Source organism: Leopardus geoffroyi, chromosome C2 (genome assembly GCF_018350155.1).
Source record: "Leopardus geoffroyi isolate Oge1 chromosome C2, O.geoffroyi_Oge1_pat1.0, whole genome shotgun sequence".
NCBI lineage: Eukaryota > Metazoa > Chordata > Mammalia > Carnivora > Felidae > Leopardus > Leopardus geoffroyi.
In genome coordinates, this window is record NC_059333.1 from 85,356,688 (window position 1) to 85,384,589 (window position 27,902).

At 43.9% G+C, this 27,902-nt stretch overlaps 1 long non-coding RNA gene and 1 pseudogene across 3 annotated transcripts in view; one reads left to right on the forward strand and one right to left on the reverse strand.

Annotated features, from left to right (window-relative positions):
- LOC123611202 overlaps positions 1-27,902 on the reverse strand; it is a 55,321-nt gene that overhangs the window by 3,102 nt on the left and 24,317 nt on the right. For all 3 annotated transcript variants that reach the window (XR_006718489.1, XR_006718487.1, XR_006718488.1), the window contains one exon: positions 9,940-10,150. This is a non-coding gene — a long non-coding RNA (uncharacterized LOC123611202). The remainder of the gene's footprint in view (positions 1-9,939; positions 10,151-27,902) is intronic.
- On the forward strand, positions 5,519-8,823 carry LOC123611201 (annotated as a pseudogene).

A 27,902-nucleotide genomic window follows, 5' to 3' on the forward strand; every position in this document is an offset into this window, starting at 1 on the left:
ACTTTTTAAAAGCATTTTATTTACTTTTTTGTATACATACCCACATATAAAGATAAATTGATATAAGTGGCACCATACACATGCATCTTCAGTCCCTTTCTTCTCTTACATTATGGCCTGTGCCAGCCCTTGTCTCCCGCCCACTTTGCTCAACAAAATAACTTAGGTTAGCAACTCCATCTATCCTTCTATAAATGAGACCACCTTACACAAAATCCAAAGATGCCCTGGTCTCTACAGCTTCAGCCTAATCTTTCTCCACCTTCTACATCAAGAACTAAGTTGTATGATGTTCGACATGCTGCTAGAAAGATAAACCAATATACCGTAGAACTATTTTCAAAAGCGAAGTTGAGATAAATGGACTTATCAGTCTTTGGTTAAGCTTGGTGCTTTGCATGTAGCACGTTGTCAGTAAAATCTTGATTCTGGAACTATTTCTAGTTTTTACTTGTCCCCCCCCCCCCCCTTCTTGGTACCACTCTGTCTACAGGAATGAATTTTCAGAGGTTTCTGGGTAAAAATTTTAGCCAATACATATGTATGTTCTGGGGGGAGGGGGGGGTGGACACATACACCCTGAAAGTCAAAGGAAAGAGTGGAGTCAGGGTACGATCGGCCACCGTGAATGGATGTTTGAGTTACCAAGAAAAATGGGCCAGAGGTTCCATCCAACACCTGCAAACCAACTGCCACGTATTAATGTCTCACTTGACATCAAAGATCTTATTTAGTGCCTTATTTGGCTTAGTGTCATAAGAAAAGTCCCAGCAAAGTAATGAGCCCCTCAAGTCTCCCGCTTCATATCTTTTTTAAAAAATCATTTCTTGTTTTTTTTTTTTAACATTTATTCATTTTTAAAAGAAGTAAAGATGGAGTGTGCAGACAGAGAGGGGACAAAGAATCCGAAGCAGGCTCTGTCAGCACAGAGTCCGATGCAGGGCTCAAACCCACGAACCATGAAATCATGACCTGAGCCAAAGTTGGTCCCTTAACTGACTAAGCCACCCAGGTGCCCCTCCCACTTCACACCTTAAAACTTCTTCTTAGAGTCTCCTTTCCTCTCTGCGGTTGCCAGGGCCCAGAAGGTCTCTCCTCATTCCCCATTAAAACTGCTTCAAAGAAAAAACCAAAGGGACACATTCACACTAATATCATATCATAAATGAATAATAAGAGAACTTCAACATACATACCAGTATTGTTTGCAATTTTATAAAAACCAAAGCATTATTTTTAAAAAGAAAAATCCAATAGGGTAGTTTTCAAGGATAATAGAAACACAGGAAGAAGTCCTACAGAGCCTTTCTAGCACTCCTGAGTGCATACATGAGCCTCCATAGAAGGTGGCCCTGAGAAACCATTACGAAGAGCACAGGGCTAGAGTCAAGAAAAGCTGCGGGCATGATTCCAGCTCAGCCATGCACCAGACATTGGAACTTAACAAGTCACTTCACTGTCTAGGCCCCAGTTTCCTCATTTGTAAAGTGAAGGTCTTGAACTAGATCACTTCGAAGTCACTTCCAGCTCCAACATGCTGGGATTCTAGGATTATAATGGTCCTTTTGAGTGGACCACATTATCTGGATTTAAAAGAGATAGCATGCTTGCCATGATACCATAAAGGACTTCTTGGCAAATCCAGAATGGAAAGCTTCTTTTCTGCACGGAACCCACCCCTCCACCCCCTCCCACCCTTAAGGTGGAGAGCATGACTCAAGGAAAATTTGAACTCCAGTTCAACACAAGTGTTGATTGATGACGTGCTATCTCATAAGACTGTTCCACCTGTTCTCAGTTTTCTGTCTATAAAAACAAAGTTTACACTAATGACAGGGTGATCTTTTTTTTTTTTAATTTTTTTTTCAACGTTTATTTTTTATTTTGGGGGGGACAGAGAGAGACAGAGCATGAACGGGGGAGGGGCAGAGAGAGAGGGAGACACAGAATCGGAAACAGGCTCCAGGCTCTGAGCCATCAGCCCAGAGCCCGACGCGGGGCTCGAACTCACGGACCGCGAGATCGTGACCTGGCTGAAGTCGGACGCTTAACCGACTGCGCCACCCAGGCGCCCCAGGGTGATCTTTTTAAATATGAAAAGCTGACCATGCCACCCCCTGCTCAATCATCTGGTAGTTTCTCATCACCTACTCTAGCAAACACTGTCAGTTGCCAACTCAGCAGCCATTTGTCCTGTTCCCCCTACTTTTTCTCAGAGGCCCAAATTTGTTCCAGTATTCTCTACCTGGCCATGTACTTCAGAAGAAGTGGGTCTGTCCCCTCCAGGGGCCGAGTCCAGGTTTGTCTGAGCCAGTCATGGTGATTGCATTCCCCTTGCCAGTGAATGGTTTAGGGTTGGGCATGTAATGCAGTTTTGGCCACTGAGGCATGAGGATTAGTCTGCCAGGGGAGCATCTTAAGAAAGATTTTCCTCCCTGATTAGAAAGACACAGATCAAGTCAGAAAGCAAACAAACAAACCTCTCTTCCTCTTTGGTCATCTTGCAATCCAAAGAAGAAGCAGTCTGAGGATAAAGGATCATACCAAGAATGGCAGAGCAAAAAAGTGGAAAGAGCCTAGGTCCTTAATGACAGAGTTGAGCCACTGAATTCAGCCATCTTAGAACCTCCCTGCCTTTGAGCACATTATATATGCTAATCAATTTTCTTCAGTGTTTAAGTCAGTAGTGTTAGAGGTTTCCATTCGTGCAGGTGAACACATGCTAATACATCTACAGTGCAAAACTAGCATATAGTTTTTTGTACGCAAAGCCCTTCATGATCTAATTGCCTCATCTCAGTCACCATCCATGAGGCTCTAGTCACCCTAGCCTTTGCCTAGCATGCCCACCTCCAAATTGTGCACCCTCATAAACACCACTACTCATCTTTCAAGTTCCAACAAAAGTATCTCCTCCTGCTGTACCGATTTCCAGCAGTGTTTCCTACATGCCTCCATTACATTGTTACCATTTGCATGCCAGTCGACCACACTAGACTGTGAACTTCTTGAGGGCAGGGGCCTCCAGGGCCTGTTTCTCTTATATTACCAGTCCCTGAGCATATTTCTGACTCATGGCCATGCTGAATGAATGTAACCTATCATTTTAGGAATAGAGCTCACCCTTAATTTGGAAAGTTTAATTCCTGTCTATCTCAGTGTGGGCCTTGCCCCGACTCAAATGCACAGAGGTCTGAGTAATTGAAATGTCTGAGACAACATAACCACCAGTTCCTGAGACCTTCACAGACTATGAGTGGTGGCTCTGGAGTTAGTTATGTTTGACAGTCTGACAATCAATCATGTTCTCTTCATTAAAAGAAATGAACAATGGAGGGAAATGTGCCCACTCCATTTGGGGAGTAGACGAATCCTATCCTATAACTCAGCATCGAGACGGAGAAGTGCTAAGGCATAGCGAGCTACCTCGGTGATCCATCCAGCGTGAGGACATCAGGGCAGGCTAATATTTGAGAGTGACCAAAATTCGTATGAAGGAAATGTGGAACAGGGAGACTTCAGACCACAAATCCAAAACCTAAATCGGTTCCGCTTAAGCTTTCCTCTATGTTGAGAAACTGCCTCGCGGAGATCGGACACCGTCTTCCACACCAGCCTGCGCTCTGCTGTTCTCTGTCCCCTCCACACACACCACACATATAGGAACATTGGGCGCTACCTACCATTCAACGTCTTTCTGTAAATAGCAGCAGCTCCACTGAGTAACCATTTAAAAGTTCACATCTGCCCAGGGGTAAAACAAATGACACACCCTGCAATGCACAAGATAAGCCAGAGAACTGGAACACACAATTTCAGCAATTCCCTATTCAGGCCCAAAGCATTCTTTTGGGAATGCAGATCACCTTTAGCGGGACAGGGGGCGAACAATTACACTAGGGGTGCGATGACTCATTTAAACAGCATAATTCAAATATCTTATTCATGTCGCAATATAATCGAACTCTTGAGGGGTTGCTACACTCCTTGAAGGAAAGAAAAAAAAAAGCAATAAAGGAGAAAATGCAGAGCAATGACATGGCGGGGTAGGCAGGTACCGGAGGCTGAAGGGAGTCAGGGTGAGCGGGATGCTGGCCGCCCACTAGCCTTCACGGAGCAAATAGGGAAATTCCCCTCTACTGTTCCCGGAGTTGTGGGGCCCCACTGACCGCTTACACTGTCTATGGGAAAAACATGAATGCTAGTCCAGAGTCATTCGATCATCAAAACGTGCTGAGTACCTACTATGCGCTAGCATCGGGGGTGCAAAGAGAAGACAAAATTCCTCCCCCGGAAATAGCTCTCCCAATAGTAGGGAAGATAGACAAAACAGCATGACCAGCGCTAGAACAGAGAGGGAGAAAAGACACTTGACGGGAGACAGTGAATTCTAGCTGAGAGTGCTGACGCAGGCCTCACAGGATGCGTGCTTAAAATGCCTTGAAAGAGGAGTAAGAAGGGTCTCTCCTGGGCCTACACAAGGCTCACAAACAAGGTAATGTGTCAAACGACAAGTTGCTGGGAGTAGTCTGGAGTGTGTGTGTCAGATACACACAGCAGGGCAGGGTGAGGGGCCGCGTTTACATCTAGGCCCAGGCCCAACCTGCCTTATTTCCCCCCTCTGGCTGCTCCTGACTCACTCTCACATCCCTAAACACCACTCCCAGGCCTTTCTGGGCCTTCCCTCCTGAACACGTGCCCTGCCCTCCGCCTCCAATTTCCCTCACCTTGTTCCCTTCTCTGCCTGGACATTTCATCTCTGTGTGAAGCCTCCCCACATCCTTGGGCAGAGCAAGGTACTTGTCCCTCTGTCCCTCTGCCCACCTCCTTCTGGCCATTTGGTAGGATGAACTATGTTTCTACTTTAAAAAGGTATAGACACAGTCCCTGCCTTCAGGGAGTTTGGGAACCAAAAGCCCTGAAACACAGAGCAAGACACAAGCCACAAGTGCAGCCCCCAGTGTCCAGATGATCACCACAAGCTGAGCTGGCTAGTTATGACAAAGGTGCAGGGACCAAGGGCCATATCCTTAAGAGAGCTCCACTCTGCCCATGGCCCTCAATCAACCCTTTTGATTCCAGTATCTCTCACTGCGTTGTCTCAATCCATGACCTCAATTTTGTTTCATCCCTTTACTCCTCCATTTCGGAGATTGCTCTATTCTTCTCCTGCCCCACAACCAGCTGTCCAGAAACAACATGATAACAAGAAAGAGAACAAGCTGTGACTTCACCCAGAGCTAGACTTGCCTCCCAGCTGCAGCAACCCAATGACTTGCTGTGAATTGAAGGAGATGACAGCATTTAACTGCTCCAAGACATGGTAAGCACTCAACAATCCACAACTCTCCACAATCCACACTCTCTCAACTCTCTCAACAATCCACAATGCTGTTGATTAGCCTTGGGGTCATCCATCATTGCATCCACCTCCAAGCTTCATATCTACTGTCTTTTGAGTTCCAACAATTGTCTCCCCTCCCTCTCCTCTCCAACCTGTCCCTTATCCTTCAGCAACAGTGACAGATCCTATATAACTGTAGGACCACACAAGCTTCATAGAGGAGGTGGCTTGGATGATGGGTCTAAAAGACAAGTAGCCTTGGGATCTGTGGATCTGACAAGAAGAGGGCATACCAGAAAGTGGGAAATGGTGAATAAAGACAGAGACAGGAAAGTATGTATCTAGAGTTCTTGTAGGGGAACGTAGGGTCTCTGGTTTGGCTGGATGGTGGGGTCAATGCCAGAGATGTTAGAGGTCAAGGTAGACAGAGGCTGGGACCATCATCTGCAGTTTCGGGGAAACCACAAGCATGGATTTGTGGGGGTAGGGGAGGGGGGAGCAGGCTGTAGGGTGACTGTATATGAGATGCATTGGGAAGAAAGAGACCCAAGATACAGGTCACTCCTCAGGGGTGACCCTCGTGTCATACAAAACACACAAAATCGGAAGCCCTGAGCTCCAAGATCTGCAACCAATGAAGTGAGCCATCTTGGGACTTCAGTTGGCTCATCGGCAAAATGAAAAGCTGGACTTTCCTGTGGAGTTACCCAAGTTCAAATACCAGCCTGGCCACTTATCAGAACAAAAAGATCTTAGGTAAAGTCTTGAATATTTTGATGTCTTCATTTCCCTCATCTGTAAAATGATGGCAAGGGCCCTACTTTCCTTATGGTGCTGCTGCAAAGACAAAGCATAGACAACCATATTGGCATGAGATAGGAATTTAAAAAGGAAAAGATCTGACTGTTAAAAGTCCTTCCAGCTTAAAAAGAAAAAAAAAAAAAAAAAAAAGATTCACAGTCCCTCCTATGACAGTCCTATCCTATTCAGAAAAAATCCTGGAACCTAATCTGGGCTAGTCTGGGGTACAACATGAAAATTTCCTTCTGATCCATTAAAAAAAAAAAATTGCATCCTTAATGATCCTTTCCAGATTTTCTTCAGAAAATGAAAATGTATCATTAGGAAGTTAGAAAAGCAATTGTAAAAGTCTTGGAAATAATAAAACTCAGTTAAGCCTTTGATTTCTAACTCAGACTTGGCCTGCGTTTAGAAGAGGAAGGGCTATCAAATAGGTATGCAGGCACACCACTTGTGTCTTCCCGTGACTCATGGAGACTCTGGAAAGCAAACAGACCACAAAACTATAACCAAGTGCTTGCTCAAGTCCACCAAACCTTATATGTCCCCAAATTTGTCTGTGACAGGTCAGTTTTGACCCCTTCCAGAATCGAGGACCAAAAAGATGATCTATTTCAAGACTCTGACCAAGAAGGTCCTGTTTCAGTTCTTAAAAAAAAAAAAAAAAAAAATCCCAAGAGTAAAAAAAAAAAAAAAAACAATTACCAAGTGTTACTAGTCCTATTCCACCCTTCACATACCTTGCACTTACTTACCCACCATCAGGAAAACATTTATCACACTAGTGGGTTTCTAGATGTCTGTCTCCCCAGAGACTGAACATAAGGATATGTCTACTTCATGTTTCACTCCCAGTGCCTCCTGTATGACCATCACCATACCTACTATATTTTCAACCCCTGTGATCCAGGGCAGCCTGAAACCACAGTGCATATTCTTGCAATTACACCTACCGCATCCCAAAGGACTGAAGGAAAAAATACCCGGAATACATGAGCGAATGAGCATTCACATCCCATGCCATTCTTTCCACCCCAAATACCCTTTCCTTCATTTTTGAGACTTCTCAAGTCTCCTCTGGAAGGCATTTCCTTATTGATCCCCACTCACTTCTGACTGTGTCTCGCCACTGTGCCTCTCTCAGCAGTTAGCACTCAATGTGTGTTAGAGGAATTCTCACCTCTTTCACTCTGAAGCAGTGTGCTACATTGAGTAGGCTCTCTCTGAGCTTTGCCCTTTTGGCTCTCCTTCTACTTCATCTACTCAAAAAGTCCCCACTTCTTAAGCCTCCTTCTTCCTGCCCTCCTTTCCCACAGATGAAACATCTTTGAGGTGGACAGAACAGGGCACAGGCCAGAGATTCTCACCTGACTATTCATCACAATCATCTACAGAGGTTAAAAAATAACAGATGGGGGCTCTCTGTGCCTCCCCATTCAATAGACAGCAGCATCTTCTTGTGCAGTGCCAGCTGCATCCTCAAGACATGATGGTGGAGGTCAGAGTGAACGGATTTGACCTTATTGGGTACCTTGTTACCAGGGCTGCTTTTAAATCTGGCAAAGTAAATATTGTCATCACAAATGACTTCTTCGTTGACCTCAACTACATGGTCTACGTGTTCCAGTATGATTTCACCCATGACAAATTCAATGGCACAGTCAAGGCTGAGAATGTGGAACCCGTCATCAACAGAAAGCCCATCTCCGTCTTCTAAGAGAAAGTTCCCGACAACATCATGGGGTGATGCTGGTGCCGCATATGTTGTGGAGGCTGCTGGTGTCTTCACTACCATGGAGGAAGCTGGAGCTCACTTGAAGGGCAGAGCTAAGAGGGTCATCATCTCTGCCCATCCTGCTGATGCCCTCATGCTTGTGATGGGTGTGAGCCATGAGAAGTATGACAACGCTCTCAAGATTGTCAGCAATGCCTCCTATACCACCAACTGCTTGGACCCTCAGGCCAAGGTCATCCATGGCAACTCTGGCACCGTGGAGGGACTCATGACCATAGTCCATGCCATCAGTGCCACCCAGAAGACTGTCAATGGCCCCTTTGGGAAGCTGTGGTGTGATGACTGAGGAGGAGCCCAGAACGGCATCCCTGCTTCTACTGGCACCGCCATGGCTGTGGGCAAGATCATCCTTGAGCTGAATGGGAAGCTCGCTGACATGGCTTTCCATGCCTCCACCCTCAACATGTCAGTTGTGGATCGGACCTGCCACCTGGAGAAAGATGCCAAATACAATGACATCAAGAGATGGTGGAGCAGGCATCGGAGGGCTCCCTCAAGGGCATCCTGGGCTACACTGGCCAGGTTGTCTCTTGCAACTTCAACAGTGACACCCACTCTTCCACCTTTGATGCCGGGGCTGCATTGCCCTCAATGGCCACTTTGTCAAGTTCATTTCCTGGTATAATAATGAATTTGGCTAAGGCAACTGGGTGGTAGATTTTGTGGTCCAGATGGCCTCCAAAGAGTAAGAGCCCCCTGGATCACCAGTCCCAGCAAGAGTAAGAGGAAAAGAGAAGCCCTCAGCTGCTGGGGAGTCCTTGCCCCAACCCATCCCCCAACACACTGAGAATATCCTGACCTCTATATGGTTTCCATCCCAGACCCCTTGATAAAGGGGAGGGGCTTTGGGAGACCTGCCTTGTCATGTGCCATTAATAAATATCCAGCCAAAAAGAAAGAGAGAGAGAGAGAGAGGAAAATAACAGATGGGCATGTGAGATCATTGCTTTCTAGAAGGAAACAGATCACAAGTCACTGTTGGAAGTGTTTGTCTGTGGAAGGAAGGACTGAAAGCTGGATGGAAGGGGCAGACACTTTCTTTTCTGTACTGTGAATTTCTACTTTGGGCATGCATGTCATTTAATTTTCTTAAAAATGGAAAAAACAGATCCTCAAGGTCTATTCCCAGATACGATTATTTAGTATATCCAGGAAAGGGCCTCGGCATCGGTATTTTATTTAAAGTTTGGGTGATTTTGATGCAAAGGCAGAATTGGGGCCCAAGGGAGAGAAAGAGGATGTGTATGTGTTGTGTAGGTGTGAATGCACATGTGATTCTGTGTGGCAGGGAGGGGGTTGGGGGCAGGATTCCACAACTGAAAAATTCCTTCAATATTCCTTGCCTAGAAGTTTCCTCAGCCTTCTCCCCAGAAGCCAGATGAGACAGTGGGCTCAATTGCTTCCCCCTAAGGAAAGGCCAGAATGAAGCTTGCTCCCTATTGGAGGGCGAGTAGTGAATGGTGACAAGTGTGGACTCAGGAGCCAGGCAACCCATGTTTAAGTCTTGGCCCTAACTGTGCATCCAGGAACTTCTCTCTGCCTTCGTGTCCTCATTTAGTGTTGTGTGAACATGACACATGTTGCTATATCCAGAGTACTTAGAGCCAGGCCTGGCATGGGAAAAGCACAGTGCAATCACTATTAGCACAAACAGGTGACAGGTGAGCCCCTCGTTATCATGAAAGTTGAAGCAGGTCACCCCCTTCGTCATCTGTGCCCCTGTGGTGCCATATTGCTGGCCCTGTGGAATCACACCATAATGCCATTGTTTGGTTATATGCCTGTCTGCATTACTGGGATGTTACTGCCCTAAGGGAGACCCTGCTGCCCCTTTAATATTTTGTTGTCCCTTGGACATAGAGCAGTGGCCTTTGAGTGCCTGTAAAGCATGCCAAGGAAGTAGCCACTTAGTTACAAAGCTCCAGCATCCCTTTCTTCCAGAAAGCCATTCTTGACCTAGCTGAGTTAACTATCTCCTGCTCTCTGTCCATGGACTCACCTTCTGGTAGCATGTCAACATTTCACCACCTTAGGCTGAGATTCCATCTCTCTTTCCAGGTGAGGGCTCCTTGGCGATAAGCCTTTTCTTCTCCTGTGTTACACACTTCCAGATTTCAGTGCATTTCTTGGCATACAGCAGGAGTGCAATAAATGTCTGTTGAGTCAGACTGCTGTTCTCATCTGACCCCAGCTGACACTCTCTGCAACCCCTACAGAAAGCAACCAAGGTGTTAACTTGATGTATAGTCTCCATATCAATGTGGGTGGGGTGGGGTGGGGTGGAGGTAGAAGGTGGGTTTCTCTCCAAGAGAAGCATTTTTTTAGTAAACAGTCTGCAGATACTTGAAAAAGAGGAACATGTTGTGCCCTGGTTCTAAAATCCTAGGTAATTATACTTCATCGGCAGCCCGGCCCTTTGTTCTTTACCAAAACTGCATAGGAATAATCTTGCCATACTATTGCTACTATTAATAATGTGTAGACCTTATTACATTACAAACTGTATTATGAAAATTGAGTGCCAACACAGGGGAAAACTGATAGGACAAAGCTACCTCATTCTGTTGATAAGGGAGCAGACTTCCTTCGGACCGAAGTTAGGTCCCTTCTGGGCATGGGAACAAACTGCAGCCTCCTCAGCCCCAACCCCCTCCGTCTGCTCTGCTCGCACCAATCAGAGGGATCAGTGAGGACTTTGTGCCAAGTGCTGCCTCCTAAAGAACCCCCTATGCCTGCACCATGGCCAGCAGTTTGCATTCAGAGCAACCAGCAGGCCTTTCAAAACACAGGGACACAGCCCAATCCACAGTGTTCGCTTTGTATAAGGACGTCTTCCCGTACTTTCCACTTCAGTCTCCCAGACCACACCTGTAAATAGGGTGTCGTCCTCACTTTTGTGTCTCACCCTCCTCCTGTGTGAACTATAAATTCTTCTAAGCCGAGAATGGGCGGGGGAGAGGGGGAACCCTCTTGCTAGATTCGCCCCTCTTCCTCTTTGGGGTTGCCCAGGGCTCCTTGGGAGGGCCTTGACTCCTTCGGATTGTGGTGCTCTGTGAGCATTCAACGTACAGCATTGCATCAGCGGGAAGGAGAAGGTTTCCACCTACAGTTCATTAAACACAGTTTTGCTGTGCACATCCTCCACTAGGAAGTAGAGCATCCAAGTCCAGCAATCCGCCGAAGGACCCTGAGGAAAGTACCTCCTCAGGGCTTACTTTTGCCTACAAAAACCAAGAGGTCTGAGCCCAAAAAGGATGTGGTGTAACTTCCTAAATTCACCTCCTATTCTTTTTGGGAAAAGACTTGCCCAGAGACCCAAACTGATTTTCCTTATTTCAAATGCAAATTGCACACACACACACACACACACACACAGGCACACACAGAGACACACACTGTGAGAGTTTTTATGAGGTAAATGGTGGTGTCGTGATCGTCCAAGTTCAGCACCACTTTTTAACTTTCCATCACCAGGCCTTATCTTTCCAGAAAACAGATGAAAAGGTCTGAGGGAGGGAGGTGATCATAGAGATGGGAATGGCTTTTATTAAAAGAGTGTTTTCCCAGACCTTAACTAAACCTCATCCACTTTTGTCAGTCAGGGCCGACAGTTGAGAGCAATATTAGAGGAGGTAATTGCATGTATCAGTCAACAGCTTTTGTCCTGCAGCCGCTGAGAATTACAGTAAAACGGGCACAGGAAAACAGCATACTGGATTAAAGGCAAAAAAGATCTTTCTCCAGTTTCTCTCTACTCACCAGCTGTTATGTTCGGCTGTAGAGACAGAAGCAGCAATAATATCTGGGGGAAATCTAGCCTACCACAGTCTGGGTTTTTTTTCTCCTTCTGTTTTTCCTCCGCCTTAAACATGATTAAGCTTCGACTTTAAAGAGAAACTTTCTCAAAAAGCATTCTATCTCACCATAGCAACTAAGCTATTGACCCTATATGAATTTTTCCCCCCCATTCAAGTATATGAGCACATGTAAACCTGAACCTTCTACCATTGCTTAGACTGACTATAAAACAACCACCTCAGAGTTTTTGATATCACTTACTAACAGGGCCCAGTAGTTGCTTAAATAAACAGTTGGCAAGACACAGGTACGTACGCGGATGAAAAGTTCACATAGGGGTCTGAAATTCACCCCCTTGAAATGCCTACGCCTATGCACCAGGCACAAATCCCCACAAGAGAAGTGTGGTTGTCACCAGGTCCCTGGTGCTGCGGACATCACACACTGGCCCCCATGCCCCAATACTAAAGGAACTTTAGGAACTTTCTCTCAACCATGAGAAAATAACCAAGTCTGTCCAAAAGCAGCCAGAGACTTTGGACACAAAAGAGGAACTCTTAGGGCCAAGGTGGCCACGGTACCTTAGAGGGGGAACCGGCTGAGCTGGGAAGGACAGAGACCAACTCCAGCAGGATAGCAGTGGTCCCAGGTCATTACTGAGTGTGTTAGTGAAACCAGGGGCAGCACTGAGTTTGGCCAGCTCCACCATGACTCTGGCAAAGGCCAACTGGGATATGGGTGCGGTGGGCCACAATAAAGTTGTTGTTAGTAATGAATTTGATCCTTAAATACTTGAAATCCTATAGCCATGATCGATTTCGGATGCAACAGTAAACACGCCTTTTTTTCTTAATTTTTTTTTTACTTTACTTACAGGTCAGAAACTGAGGTTTAGAGAAGTAAAGCAACTCAACCAAGTTAACATAGCCAGTGAATAACACAGGCAGGATTCAAATCCAGCTCTGTCTTTTGCAAAGCCGTGCTCGTGCCGCCACAACCTCTTCTCCCTGGGGAGGGGGCACGTCCAGCAATAGTTGAGTATGGATGCCGGGGATGAGGGGAGCTATAGGATAAACCTGTAGCATTTTCCTGGGACATCAAACCTGTTCAAATATTAGTGAGTGTCAAATGGAACAGGAGGAGTAAGGTGGTGGGGGATTAAGTAATTGCATTAATCAATATTTTATAACATTTTTCACATTAAATCCAATGGCTGTATTAGGGAGCAAGATGCAATATTGCTATTTTTAAAAAAGATTGAACAGGTAATGAATTAATATGATTCAAATTCAAACACTATAAATAGTACAAAGTGGAAAGTTTCTCCCTCCCTTATCTCCAAGCCCCCAATTCCCAATTCCCTACTCACTAGGCAAATTATTACCTATTTTAGGCATATGCATATACATATATCATATATATGTATATATATATATATATGATAGCAAGTATATATATAGTAATTTTTTTTTCTTTTTTAAGCAAATAGTAGCCCACTAGACGTGTTTTTCTGCACATTGCTCTTTTTCATTAAACAGGAAACCTTGGAGTTCATATCTATAAACAACTCCCTCATTCTTGTTGACAGCTGTTAGTATTTCATTAAATTGATGCCTCATTATTTATTTAACCAATCCTATTAGTGGACTCTCAGAATGTTCCGAAACTTTGCTACTACAAACAATGCCTCAATTAATAATCCTTTACATGGATCGTTTCACACATTTGAGAATATGTATGTGGGATGCATTGCCACAAGTAGAGCTGCTAGGTCAAAGGCATTTGCATTTACATTTTGACAGATATTAACAAATTTCTTTCTCTGGAAGTTGTACCAATTGGCAGAAAGCCATTTCTCAGTATTATCAAACTCTTTTCAGTTTGCCAATCTGACAGGTGAAAAATGAAATTTCACTGTTGTTGTAATTTGCATTTTTCTTCCTATGGGTGGGGCTGAGTAGCTTTTCCATGTCCTTAAAAGCCATTTCTCTTTTAGTGTCTGCAAACTGTCCATATCCTTTGCCTACTTTTTATAGGGTTTGGGGCTTTTTTTCATTGGCTTGCAGAGTTCTTTATAGAGTACAGAAACCAGCCCTTTGTCGGAGACTTGAGCCGCACAGTTTCCCCTCACCCACTGATCTGCCTTCTCCCGTCAGTTTCCACTGAGAAACCCAGCCCCACAGTGGCAGCGTGGCACTGGCAGCCTGACTGTCCCCATGCTGACCCATGTTGACCCATCCGCACCTGAACTCTCCTGAAATCTACTTGTGGCCTTGCCAAGCTCCCATCCACATCTTGGGTTCATCCCCCAGGGCCTGTTCTTGTCCAACAGATGTCCAAGTCACCGTGATCTGGCTATTGCATCTCCAAGCTCCTCTGAAGAGGTGAGGAAGTAAGAGAACGGTGAGAGCTGGTGCATATTCTCAACACCAGACCCCTGCCAGGATCTCTACAGGCCACTGTGTCTTCTCCACTAAGCATGCCCGAGATCACGTAAAGTGCCTTGATAATAATAATTGCTCTCACGTATTGAACGTTTACTGTGTGCCAAGCACCAATTGAAGCACTTTACATCTATTTCCTCATTTCATCTTCAAAATGTCTCAAGAAGGTATTATTATCATCAACCTCTTCTACAGATGACAACACAAGTGACAGAAATGTTAAATAGTTTGCCATGGGTCATATAATGCCAATATGAAGCCAGGACTGAAAGTCAACTATATATCAACCTAACCCAACCCTGAAAATTGCTGTAATCTTCAGCAGATATCCTGGCCACCACTCAGGTTACATATATCACATGCATGTACACATATATACACACACTGTAATACAGGGAAATCTCACTAATATGTTATGAGATTAACAAACACTTTATCCTAGTACCAATGTGATATGAGGTCCTGTGGGCTTACATAAGCAAATTAAAGATGTTTGGGGCCTTAGCTTACCTAGTTTTAACCGAAAGCCACGTAAGTTGTACAAAAATCTAAGGAACTATCCAACTTTCCAAGAATCAAGGAAATAGTATCTAGGAAAAGATGGCTTAAGAATTATGACAGGGGCTGGTCCCATGGGTCTACTTGGAAGTGATGCTCTGTTACTGAAAGTTACACAACTCTCATATCCAAGGTAGAAGGTCATCCCAACCCTCAGCACATGCAAATGAAAAATCTTCCTACAATAAGTCGCTTAGGGATGCCTACTTCCGCCTTATAGTTCCAAGGCCTAGGGCTATAAAAACAAACTTCCCCAACTCAAACCCACATCTCAAAGCCAAATATCCTGGGAGAGACACCAGAGTGACTCATTCGGCTATGTCTCTGCCATGCCAGATGAGGCCAGCTCATGTCTGTGCTCTGCCCCCCCTCAGCCTCATTCCCTCGATGTGACCACAAGGGAAACAATGATCCGGTTGCATCTTCATCTTGACAGTATCAATGCAGCCCAAAAGGACAACTTCTACACCATCTACCTCGGACAGCTGTGGCTAAAGGACACAGTCAATCCCCTGACTGAGTGAGTCTATGCAGGAACTGGTAAGACACGACTCTCTTGTGCTAGTTCTGTAAGGGATTCCAGCCAGTGTATATGTTTAACTATACAGTCAGATTTTGGACACTCCAGGTCAAATAATCCAGATGGCAATCTAATTCAATTTTTAGTTCCTCTACCCATATTCCTTTTGATCAGTTGACTGTTAGTTCATCCCTTGGACTGAAAGATAATCTATTCATTTATCATCCCCAAAACATTCTGAGTCCCTGTTGTGCTATAGGCACTAAAAATAAAAGGATCACACAAAAAAGTTCTTAATTATAAGGAACTTATTGTCTATTAAGTTACAGGAATTTAAAAAAAAAACTATTAAAAGCAATTGCAATGCTAGGGAACTTCTGTTTGGATGGAAGTAAGAGTCCACGGGATGACCCTCAAGAGCTGAAACCAGGCAAGATGGCAAAGGATAGCCAGGGGAAGCGATGACTGAGCTAAGGCACTGGCAGGTCTAGAGGTAGTAGGGAAAATAATCCAAGTAGAGGTGCATCGTGAGCAGAGGCCTGGAGATGAGAAAGCCATCACTCACTTGAGAGGCGACAGAAGTGAAGTATGACGGCAACCAGAAGGGCTAAGTCTGTAAACATGAGCAGGGGCCAGCTGTGAAAGGCCTTGCATGCTTTGCCAAATGTGTCTGACCGAAGGTGGGGACAACCACAGAAATAAGTGTATTAAGCAGGAGCATGGTACAACCACAGCAAAGCTGTTCAGGGGGTTAGTCATTTCATCATAGATTGTAAATGACTGTTGAGGCTTAACTGGTTAGTGTTTCAATAAGAGACAAAATCTTAAGCAAAAAAGAATGAGTTCCAGTGTAGAACTAGGAGAAATCAAATGAAATTGGTGTTGGTAGGCTAAGTGCCCAGATGTGAGAGACCCCATTGGTCTTTCCCAAATCACGCTAAACGATATCTACCATTTCTTTCATTAGCACAAAATTTCACACACACACACACACACACACACACACACACACGCAATATCACTTATACATCAGATTATTCATTATAGTATTAGTTATCACAAGATTGAAAAACTAAATATTTATCAGTTTGGGACTGTTTAAATAAATTATGGTAAATATATATATTAATTGTGTGTGTGTATATATATATATATATATATACACATATACATATATATATATAATGGAATACCATGAAGCTATAAAAAAGGCTGAGGGAACTCATTATTTACTATGTAAAAAGAGCTTCAAGATAAAGTATTGAGCAGAAAATGCAGAACAGTGCATATACTACGCTATCATTTTTCCCTGAAAGGTACTGGGAGCAAGTGGAAGGGAAATACATATGTAATTTTGTGTGCGTGCATAAAACAACTCTGGAAGGAGACACAAGAAAACAATAATATTTGGTAGCCAGTAGGAAGTGGGTAGCCAGGGGAAGGAGGCTTCACTATATTCCTCTTTTGCTCCTTTTGAATCATGTAAATGTATTACCTATTCAAAACCGTCCCTGTCCTTGAATAGCTCACGGCCCAAACTGATAAACACACGTACAACAGGCAAGAGCTCATTAAAAATATCTAATAGGCTATAACACGAAGGTAAGAGAGGGGTTAAACAAATACTTGGTCCTGGGCCAGGAAAAATACAATTGGAAAAGATCATATTCCTCCTATTTCAGCCAATGTTTCTGTTGAACATTTCTCAACTGTTCTCCAGGCCCACATCTTGCAGGCGTATCTTTACACCTGCGTAAGTTCAGTGATGACTGAACACCCAGGGAGCTCTTTCCCCAGTCCCCTCACCTTACAGATGTGGAAACCAAAGTACAGCAGGGTGAAGGTGCTGGCTTCAAGCCATGTGGGTGGTTGGCAATGTCCTACGTGAACCCATCATGGTGTCCCTTCCATTGGCAGACGCAGACACTACAAGCACAGAGCCAGCGACGTTGGCTGAAACACAATTTGGTCTGTGGAGATTCCACTTGCCAAATCTCTTTGGGGACCCTGAATAAACTGTGTGCCCACCAGCAGGTGAGATGCCACCTCCTCTCCCCTCAGCAGGGGCAAAGGTCAGCAAACTTGTCCAAGGAAGACAGAAGGCATCTTTTCCTGGGGAGTGCTCTTCAGTATCTGAGCTCACTTGGTCCTGGCCACCTCATTAGACCAGCCCCCAAATCTTGGAACCTGTAGTTCGGTTTTTGTGCAGAACAGAACCTGATCCTCTGTGCAGTTAAACTGAAATCTCAGCATTAAGTTGCAAATCTTGCTTTAAATGAAACAAAAGAATGGTCCATCAACTCATCATCCCCAAGCTTCAGCCTTTAATGTCTTGATAACAGTAGAGTGGTCTGCTCTCATTTGCAAATCCGCACACACCCTGGCAGGCAGCCTGTGAGCCCGGTTCAGCACCTTGTGGCTTCAGAAACAGACCAGGGCTTAGCCTGAGGCAGCTGGAGTCCTTAGGGATTTCAGAGCTCTGACTTGCTCACATTTCTTTCCTTTTGCCACAGAAGTGCTCTTCCTGTCCAGGACCTTTCCTTGCTCTTGAAACTCCACACAGTTAACCGTTGATCTCCCCTCTGCCCTCCTCATCAGCCTCTTTATTCTTCTTGCTCCTTCCTCTGAGCTTTCCAGCAGCAACCCCATCCTAAAAATAGCTCCCCCCCCTTCATCCTGCCTGCTGATTCATGGTCTTTCATGATCTTCCACAGTGCTCTTCCTTTTTTCCTTTCATTTCTAGGTGCCTTTAGAGTATGAGGGGGAAATCTCACTTCAGCAATTTAAAAATAAAACAATCATAATGTAAATCGCAAAAGTGGTGAATATTTACTGAGCATTTACTTTGTACCAGGCACTGAGCTAAATATGTGTGTGTGTGTGTGTGTGTGTGTGTGTGTGTGTGTATCCAGCATGCATGATCTCAGAATAAAAACATCTTCTGAGCTATTTTTGTCTAGAAACAGAATATGATTGGTTTCATACTGTCTACTCTCTAAGATGACAATAATCGATTGTGTTACCATCTGACTGCTTTCAAGTAGCCCCTCATTGTGTGACAGCCACACTCTAACAAACCATCTGGCTGTGTGATGCTTGCACTGTAGCCAGAAATGTAGCTCCCTCCCTCCCAGGGAGGGAGCCATGAGACAGAGCTGCATCAATTTTATTCTTATGCTACAAAACTCAGATTTCAACATCTCTCACCAGAACCACATCACTCCTGCTTGACATGCTACCTCAGTTTGAAGCTACTCAACATGACAACCCAACAGCCTCAGTCTTAAGAGTTTGGAAAATAAATGAGTGTGAAGATGAGCTTTGAAAATCTCTCACTTCTACCTACAAAGATTTTATCAAATGTAACTGCCTGGGTTGGGGACTTGGATAATATCTTCCTCATAAGGAAATTCCACTAGAACTAAATATCTAAATAACTCGTGGAACTTGTGACACTATATTTTCTATGCACCAATTGTCACTTTTAAATTACTCAGTTGAACGTTTAGCTTATTCATCCTATTAAGACAGAATGGGAACCAGCCTCCTTTCCTCAACTCTTTCCCCCCTCTAACTGGTCTTCCTTCCACATGCTGCCAGAGTGGTATGACCAATAAAAATACTTGAGTGGAATTAGTAAACAGACATATGATCGCTTACCTATTTTGCCCACTGATATATTCCAAGATAAATGAATTAATCAGTGGTCAGGAAAAGCATATTAAAACAGGAAGTTCATTATTGCTTATCAATTTGCATCTTTGGCTTTGTTTATTAATGATTCTTCCCAGTGCTGGCAGGGATGTGGTCAACCGAGAGCATCCTTATATTCTTGACAAGAGAATTTGACAACGTAGTTTTTTGAAAAGCCTTCATACTCTTTCGTTCCTAGGAATTAATTAACCTTAATAGCCTAAATATTGGACAGATAAAAGAGTTTTATATAGAAAATGTTTTTCAAATCTGAAAATATGAAAAGTTCAGCGATCATGAAATGTGCAGTAATGGTGGTACAGCCACTCAACGAAATCGTATGCAGTTACCAAAAATGATTATTAAATTTATATAATGACAAGTGGAAAAAGTAACAAAACACTCACATTGTGATGAATACCTATGTCAAACATTCAGAGACACATGCAGAAAAATGCTAACAAGAGAAACTTGGCTTCCCAATCCTGGCTTCCCAGATTGTAAATTGTGTAAAGTTACGTGGGTTCATCTCTGTTGACCGATTTCCTCATATTAACTATAATGTGATGATAAATTTAATAACAGCAACAAAATAGCTGATGCCTTAGGAGTGCTGTAGGGAGGTAAATGAGTGCTGTGGCTGACAACATAAGCAGCGAACAGATAAGCTTACTATAACGATTACTATAAGGGTGATGGAACTGTGGTGCTCTGTCTTTGTTTTCTAAATCCTCAGTGACGTGCTAATAGTACACACATCAGGATGGGGATCTATTTATCTTTCTCCTCTCTCCCTGGGAGAAATGCCTGGATCTGGATGACTTCAGCCATGGTGCTATTGTCCTCTCCTTCCTAGAAATTCCTATAGTGCTTCCTGCTTGAAGCTATTGCTTGGCAGTGTTTTTATGCTGCCTAGAGTTCTTCATTACATTTTATATGTACATAATGATCCCCGACTCCCCACAACGTGGCTCTTAGGAATATGGCATTTGGGGTCCCTCCTTATGGACCCTTTGGCACAGAACCTAATGTGCCACAAGCTAATTTGATTTTTAAAATATGTTGATTTGACAATCACACAGATAGAAGCATGCATATTGCCCATAATTTCAACATTAGTTCTTTTTCCATTTCTTCCTTAATCATATTTTATTTCCATAGTCACACAGGAGCTAAAGAAACAAATAAATGCTGGGGTGGTTTTCCTTGATTTGTATTTCACATCCACTTAGTTTTACAGCTCAGCAGAAACTGAAGTTAGTCTTGTTTCTAAGACTCATTCTGTATCTTTCCTGCACAGAAATAAATAATCTAGGCCAATGGTAATTAATTCCTAGAAAAAAAGATGTACCCAGTGGAAAGCTGGAGGATAGGCCATATAGGACTCCTAGGAGGGAGCCCTTTGGAGGGTAGGATTCCCTTCAATGATTTGAATGATACTCTCCATCCAAAGGTAGGTATTTCTGCTTAAAGTTTTTTGTGATGCTATTTCCCTAGGGCAAGAGCCCTGTAAGCAGATACCTTTAACTGTGCCAGCTCCTTTTTTGTTTTCCGCAATTAGCTTATCTCCAATCATATAAACACACACATGATGACTGTCTTCGGTTATGGAAGTAATACAGGAAAAAAATAGGTTACTTTAGCTTTTAGAGTTGGTTTGAGGACAAACCAGATTAAAGCTTATATGGATATACAAAATAATAGGCAAATACTGTTGTCTGCTTTCCTTAAATTATTTTATTACAAAGAACATATTAATTATAATAGAAGCAAACTTGGACTCTGTGGGTTTCGAAAAAAAAATTCCTTTGTAGCATCACGGCAGGATTTCCCACCATTTCACTCTTTCTGATGAAATTAACTCCCCATGGTTGGTCAGCAGGATAATCTAATTTTAGCCAATCAGCTTGGGAGCTGCCGTTGACCTCACAAAGGGAGAGAAAAGTATCTGCAGTCATAGCAACCACCCGCTCAGCTCTGATCATCTCTGGACTCTTCCGCTTAATGACAGACACCGGCTTGCTTCTTAGATGATTAATCTTTTCCCCTGTGAACCTCCTTGAATACATTAGCCAAACAAGTCTGATAAATTTGTTTATCCCAAGACAATCATTAGAAAATTACCTGCAAAAGTAATTCTCACTAGAGCAGTTTGTGAATGGAAAGCCATATGGCAGATGAGAACAGAAATAAGCAATAAAATCTCTTGCTGTACGTTGCAACAGGTCAGGAAAGTTTTTCCTCTTTGAAGTTTATCATTTTACATTAAATCACAAAGTACAGCAGTGTAAAGCCCATTTTATATGAGCAAAAGAACCTTCTATCCAGTCAGTAGCTGTTCCTCCAACACCGCACCTAATAGGTGTTGGGTTCTAGGGATGGCCTTCTGAATCTGAGCTATCTCTGCCATTCTCAATCCCACAGTTCAGTGAGAGGAGGCACACGTGTAAATACACCATAAGGGCCCTAACAGAGACAAAACAGAGAACTCTCAGAGCATTGAGAAGGAGTGGATAATTCTTTGTTTTTCCAGGGTCAACAAAGAGTGCCGTGGCTATGACTTTCAAGTTTGGCAATGAAGGATGAGCAAGATTTTTCCAAAATGGAAGAATATTCTAGGCAAAGAGAACAACATTTGAAAGACATGGACTTACGGACAACTGTGATAAACTCCTGGGCAGCAAAATGCCTGGGGCAGCTGGATACTGGCCACATCTCCTTCCAGGAAGTGAGACGGGAAGTGTGAGCTGGGACAAGATGGCCAGTACTTTGTAAGGTGGCATGAGCACATTTATACGGCTTCAAGAAGGCTAGACAATAAGGATGGATGGGAAGGGCCAATCTGGAAGCTCCTTCTAAAAATTTTTTTAATGTTTATTTGTTTTAGAGAGAGAGAGAGAGAGAGAGAGAGAGAGAGAGAGAGAAAGCCGGGGAGGGGCAGAGAGAGAAGGAGACACAGAATCCAAAGCAGGCTCTGTAATGCCCGAAGTTCCGAAACCTCCCACAAAAGTCCACCAGAGTCATAAGTCAAAGCCAAGCGGCAAGGGTCGTTTATTGCAGGTTCGAACCTGGTCCTCTGCGCACTCGTCGCCGGTGACGCAAGAGGCCACGATCAGGGTTGGTACAGCGTTTTTATAGACAGAGACAAATAGCACAGGGGAGGTTTCAAATTATGAGGGGCCTGATTAGTCGATTTTAAAGTAAGGACATTTGTTGTTTTCTGATTGGGCGTCCTTTGTCTGTCCTTTGGCGGGAAGGCTTTGTCCGTTACTTGTGGCGGGAGAGAAAAAGGGGAAGGGGGAAAGGGGAAGGGGGAAGGGGAGGAATGTGTTAAGCAAGCAAGATTACAGAAGCGAGAAACACCGGTTAGTTTATGTACAATCACTCATTCCATTACATATCAGACTACATTTAGGAAGGTTTACAACCCATTCTACTACACAGCGGGTTACATTCAGGAAAGGTCTCACAATGCTCATAGCAAACAGCAAGCAAAACAGACTTCTCAGCAATTGTATTTCTTATCAAAGATCCATAATAAGCAGAAAAGAGAACCTAGCTTTAAACTAAGGTAGGGCTGTCATTTGGATTGTTCCTTTCAGCTCCAGGCTCTGAGCTGTCAGCACAGAGCCGGATGCGGGGTTCAAACCCATGAACCGTGAGATCATGACTTGAGCTAAAGTTGGGTGCTCAACCGACTGAGCCACCGGGGCACCCCTGGAAGCTCCTTCTGAGATTGAATTGAGAGAATGTAATTGTTGTTTTATCCTTGGTAATGCTCTTCACTTGTGGAAAGAATGAGAAGACAGTGAGGGTTTGTTGCAGCCACACAGCCAAATGGGACATTTCCTATGCAGTCACTGGTTCCGCTACTAAAGGATCAGTTTGATGAGTGGGAGGGAGGGCAGGGTCTCCATTTGGTTGAGCGTTTAAAATGAGAGAATGTGTTTAAAACAGCTGATGAGACAACAGAGTGGTCATAAATGCGGGCATAGCCTAATTGACCCTACAGGCTTTTACAAATCAACATTCGACTAACCTCGCCTGAACCAGGGGTCAGGCAGCAGACGGCCGGCTGGCAACCCAGGCAGTCTGAGTGCAGATGCGGATTCTAGCAGCGGCAGGACAATCAGGCCCGTGCCAGAGGTTCCAGAGCAACACTCGGGTTCCATTAAGACAGCTTCGGAAACACAGACTGGATTGAAAGACATCATGTAGCTGGGCCCCTCGCTGATGTTGTCCAAAGCCATTCAGGAACCCCAGCAGAAAATGTGCTCCAAGCCCAGACCAAGGCCCTGGGCCAGAGGGCTTCTACGTCTACAGGTCTGTCTGGGGATCCCAGTTCTGGCTCCGATTCTCTCATGTCTTCTAAGATGAGTGTTGCTCGCTAAACTCACTCCACGAGAGCCTCAAAAAAAAGCCCTTCAGTAAGCTGAGGAATCAGTATTGTCTATATTTTCCAAATAATCAGTAGTGAGCATGTTATTAGGTTTCTTAACATAAACGTATCTTCTAAAAAACAAAAATTACAAATCAAGCGACCTCAAATGCTATTCTCTATAATAGCAAATACACATCTAGTTGAACATAAATGACCACAAGTGCTTACTGAGCACCTGCTCAGAATTAGGCCTATGCCGAGCCCTTCACAGACCCTGAGTCATTTAATCCTCACAGGGACCCCAGACGAAAAGGAGCTCTGTGAGTTTCTTCTGTTTTTTATGGGGAAATGGCGTTGGAAGTGGACATCTTAAAAAAAAAAAAAGAACAAAAAAACACGTGTAAATGCAATTGTACTTTTAGATAGCCTCTTCTTTAAAAAAGGAACGAAAACTTTATTGATTCAAGATTTAAAGAGACTATTGCCTTGAAGCTATTATTAAAACATATATGTATATATATTTTATATGTATATACATATGCATATATAAGCATTATATATGTACATATGTATATATTAATATACATATATTATATATATGTTATTAATATACATATATATTAATATATATATATGTATGTAATATATTCTGAGCACCTGTATGCCAGGCTCTGGAATACAAGGAGAAACAAGTGATATGATGGCGGAGGCACAAGACAACTAGTATAAGATGGTATGATACGTGCCCTAACAGTGGGTTGTGCAGGGGCAACTGGGTGGCTCAGTCAGTTAAATGCCTGACTTTGGCCCAGGTCACGATTCCACACTTTGTGAGTTCAAGCCCCATGTCCACCTCTATGCTGACAGCTCAGAGCCTGGAGCCTGCTTTGGATTCTGTGTCTCTCTCTATCTCTCTCTGCCCCTCTCCCGTTCCCTGTCTCTCTCTCTCTCTCTCAAAAATAAATAAACATTAAAAAATTAAAAAACAAAAAAGAGTGGGCTGTACAGAGTAATACAGGAGCATAGAGGAGGCAGAAATCAGCCCATGAGGGCCTTGTTTGAGCAAAAGCTGCCCTTCACTGAGCACCAGGCTCCACACTCCAGACGTGACAAACAGCACTTCATTTACATGGCCTGATGACCTCGGGGGCGCTGTTTTCCCCTGACAGTTTGTAGCTACAGAATATAGAGCTTAGAGGTTAGGGATCTTATCCAAAGTCCCAAGATCATTTTTTTTTTTTTATAATTTTTTTTTTAATTTTTTTTCAACGTTTATTTATTTTTGGGACAGAGAGAGACAGAGCATGAACGGGGGAGGGGCAGAGAGAGAGGGAGACACAGAATCGGAAACAGGCTCCAGGCTCTGAGCCATCAGCCCAGAGCCTGACGCGGGGCTCAAACTCACAGACCGCGAGATCGTGACCTGGCTGAAGTCGGACGCTTAACCGACTGCGCCACCCAGGCGCCCCTAAAGTCCCAAGATCATTAAATGATATTTCTAGGATTTGAGCCCTCATCTGTAGGATTCCAAGCTTTGGGTGCATTTCACTACATTGTAAATCACACGAATACACTCTACGCCCATCTCGCAAGCTCAAGTTCTTTATACCTGGACCATCAACTTGCATTCAGAGGCAAACTCCCACGTTCACACCTCAAGGGCTCTTCCCTAAATTTGCTTCATTTATTCCTCAGTTTCCTTGTTTCTTTTATTCTCCCTGAAAGCAGACCAAGAGACAGTATTTTCCCAAGGTCCAGGGCACAGAATGCTGCTTCATGAAAAACCCTGTGTTTCAATTCCAAATGACACAGGCTACATGTTTAATTTTTTTTTCCTTGGATCTCTTCAGACCCTGGAGATTTGCTGGAGATACATTCTTTCTCTCTGTCTCTCTCTCTTTAATGCTGCAAGTCCATAGTCTACCTTTTTACAAAGGAGTTCTCTATCGATAATAACAGGTCCTCTATTCATTTTCCCCCTCTGAAACCCACATGATTAGAACTATTGACCTTAATCTTAACTCTGTAAAGGTAACACAATGGATTTAAAACCCCAGGGAAAAAGACAGCAATAAGGCCCTACATGAGGGTAGGAGGCCTCATCATTTAACCCAGGATTGCTGTAAACTCTGAGGAACATAAAGCCAAAAACCCTAGACCTTTCATACAAACCTTTTCCATTTACTTTCTTGCTTTAGCCCAGAGGGAAATGACCTTTAGGACAAATCTGTCCAGGCAGAAACCCTGAGTGTCTCATGGCAGGTGTGCATCCTCACACATCCTCCCCTTCATGTTCATACAAAAGTGTCCGTGGGCACAATTACAAGGCCCTGCAGGGCCTGGGACATCCCATAGGGATGCAATGTTCCAGGGAACAGAGCCAGGATATTTTGGTTCTAAGGCAGAGTCCACTGGTTAGATCCAATGGTCAGAAGTACCTGGACAGAGTTCTGATCACCTGGAGACAATTGGCTGATAGCTTCTGCCAAGCATGCTGAGGTCCAGAAGGGATGACTATTTTCATAACAATGAACTGGAGAAAAAACGAGAAGCCAGGACAGAAACCCAGACACATCACACACTGTAACGCTAGAACAATCTACTATCTGCTGTTCTGTCACCTCCAAGGCTTCTTCTTCATCATGTTGCATACCAGTGACAGAAGAATTCTTTCACGCCCCTGCTCAAGAACCTACTATAGCTCCCTGTTGCCTCTTATTACTGCGGTGATCATACATCCTCATTTGCTACAGTCTTGGCTTACACTTGTTATCCTCGTGTGATTACTAATCGCCTCTCCTACCATCCTCAATAGTGTTCCAATTTGAACAATCAGTTATGTGGTCACTGTCTCCTGACTACTTCATACTCCTCTGCCCACTTTACCATCTTCTGTTATGCTCTGTAGACTTCAAATCATTCTGTATTTATAGTGACACATTTCAGGGATTAGATTGGACCCACCATTATAACTTGGTGCTCCCTTCAACACGGAGTGGAACTACTTGTTTCTGTCTGTGCTGAGCCATGGTTCCTAAGCATTTCAGTCAATTACACATTTAGTAAGGTACACGTGCCAGTATGCACAAACTAGTTTTTGGAAATAACTTTGCCTTTAAACACAAGTGTGTTAGAATCCTGACCGTGCAACTTACAAGCTGTGTGATCACAAGCAGGTAACATACATACATAAATACATATACTCTGTGGACCAGATTTTCCTCATCTGTGAATATATATGAATACAGGCATCATCATAGAACCTAACTTGGAGGGTTAGTCGTAAGCTTTAGGTGCAAAGATGCAGGTACAGTGCTTAACATGTACATGCTGGCTGAAGGTGGAGGTCACCATCACCACTCCCACTGCTTGCTCGGCACAGGCTGCCGGACAGGTGATGGTTACACAACATAGTGTTAGCACTTGCAGCAGTGATAACACTGCGCATCCCAAACACGATTTGAGACCTATCTGCTGAATGATTGTGTCTTAGTAAGGTTTGATATATCAGGGGAGTGCTCTCAGCAGAAAGGGAGTAAAGGATGAAATACAGAGTGTATGGAGAGGAGGGAGGAGAAGAACGCAAGAATGTGATCTCAGCTTCAGATGAGCTTCAGTCGGAGCCCATGAAAAAGCTCTGGAGCACAAAGCACATCACAAAGTGGTTTCCAGCTTGAACAAAGGGGCCGGCCTTTTGTACCCCATGCATAATGGTCATTAGCCAAGGTCTCGAGGGCTGTATCCTCCCGGGGAATGAATGCAGCTGAGGGATGCAGCTGGCAAAGTGGATGCTACCGTGGGGACCAGCAGCATCCATTCATTTGTGATTCCCACTCGGACCTACATACGCTCCACTACGCCTAGACAACCTCTGGGAGACTTTGGAGGCTGTGCATTTAATACGTGTGACTGAAGGCAAGACACTTAATTTCTCTAAGACTCAGTTCCTTTATCTGCAAAATGAGGCTGGTAATGCTTAATATTGTAGGTTATTCTCAGGATTTAGAAAGAACACATTCTTAATCCTGGCAATAAATGGGATGGAACTGCACATCTTTTTCTCACAGCCAGATTTTTCTTTGTTCATTATGCACGGAATCTAGGTTCCTCACTTACATGCCTTTGCTCATGCTCCCTCACCACTCCCTGCAGAAAGCAGCGCCTGATCACATACACGCAACACATGCTTACAACCTTCCCCTCAAATTGCACCCACCCCAAAATAACCTCCAATGTATCCTCTACTTCAAATTTCCATATCCAAATTCTTCCTCCTCCCTCAGCCTCATCTACTTCCTCAAGTTTACACTGTTCTTGCCCTTCTCTGAAATCCCTTTTCACTTAATTCCATGTAACTTAACATTTCATTGATTTCTAATTGTTTGGTATTTGTTTGGTCTCTTCCAACCAGATTTTAAATATCTACTCCTCCATCCCCACTCCAGAACTCAGGCATCCAGGGCGAGGCATCTAGTGGGGATTCAATTTACCCTTTTGGTTCGATTAAGAAGATTTTTTGATCAGAAGAACAAAGAAATACCTCGGTTGACCATTTCAACTCTCAGGAT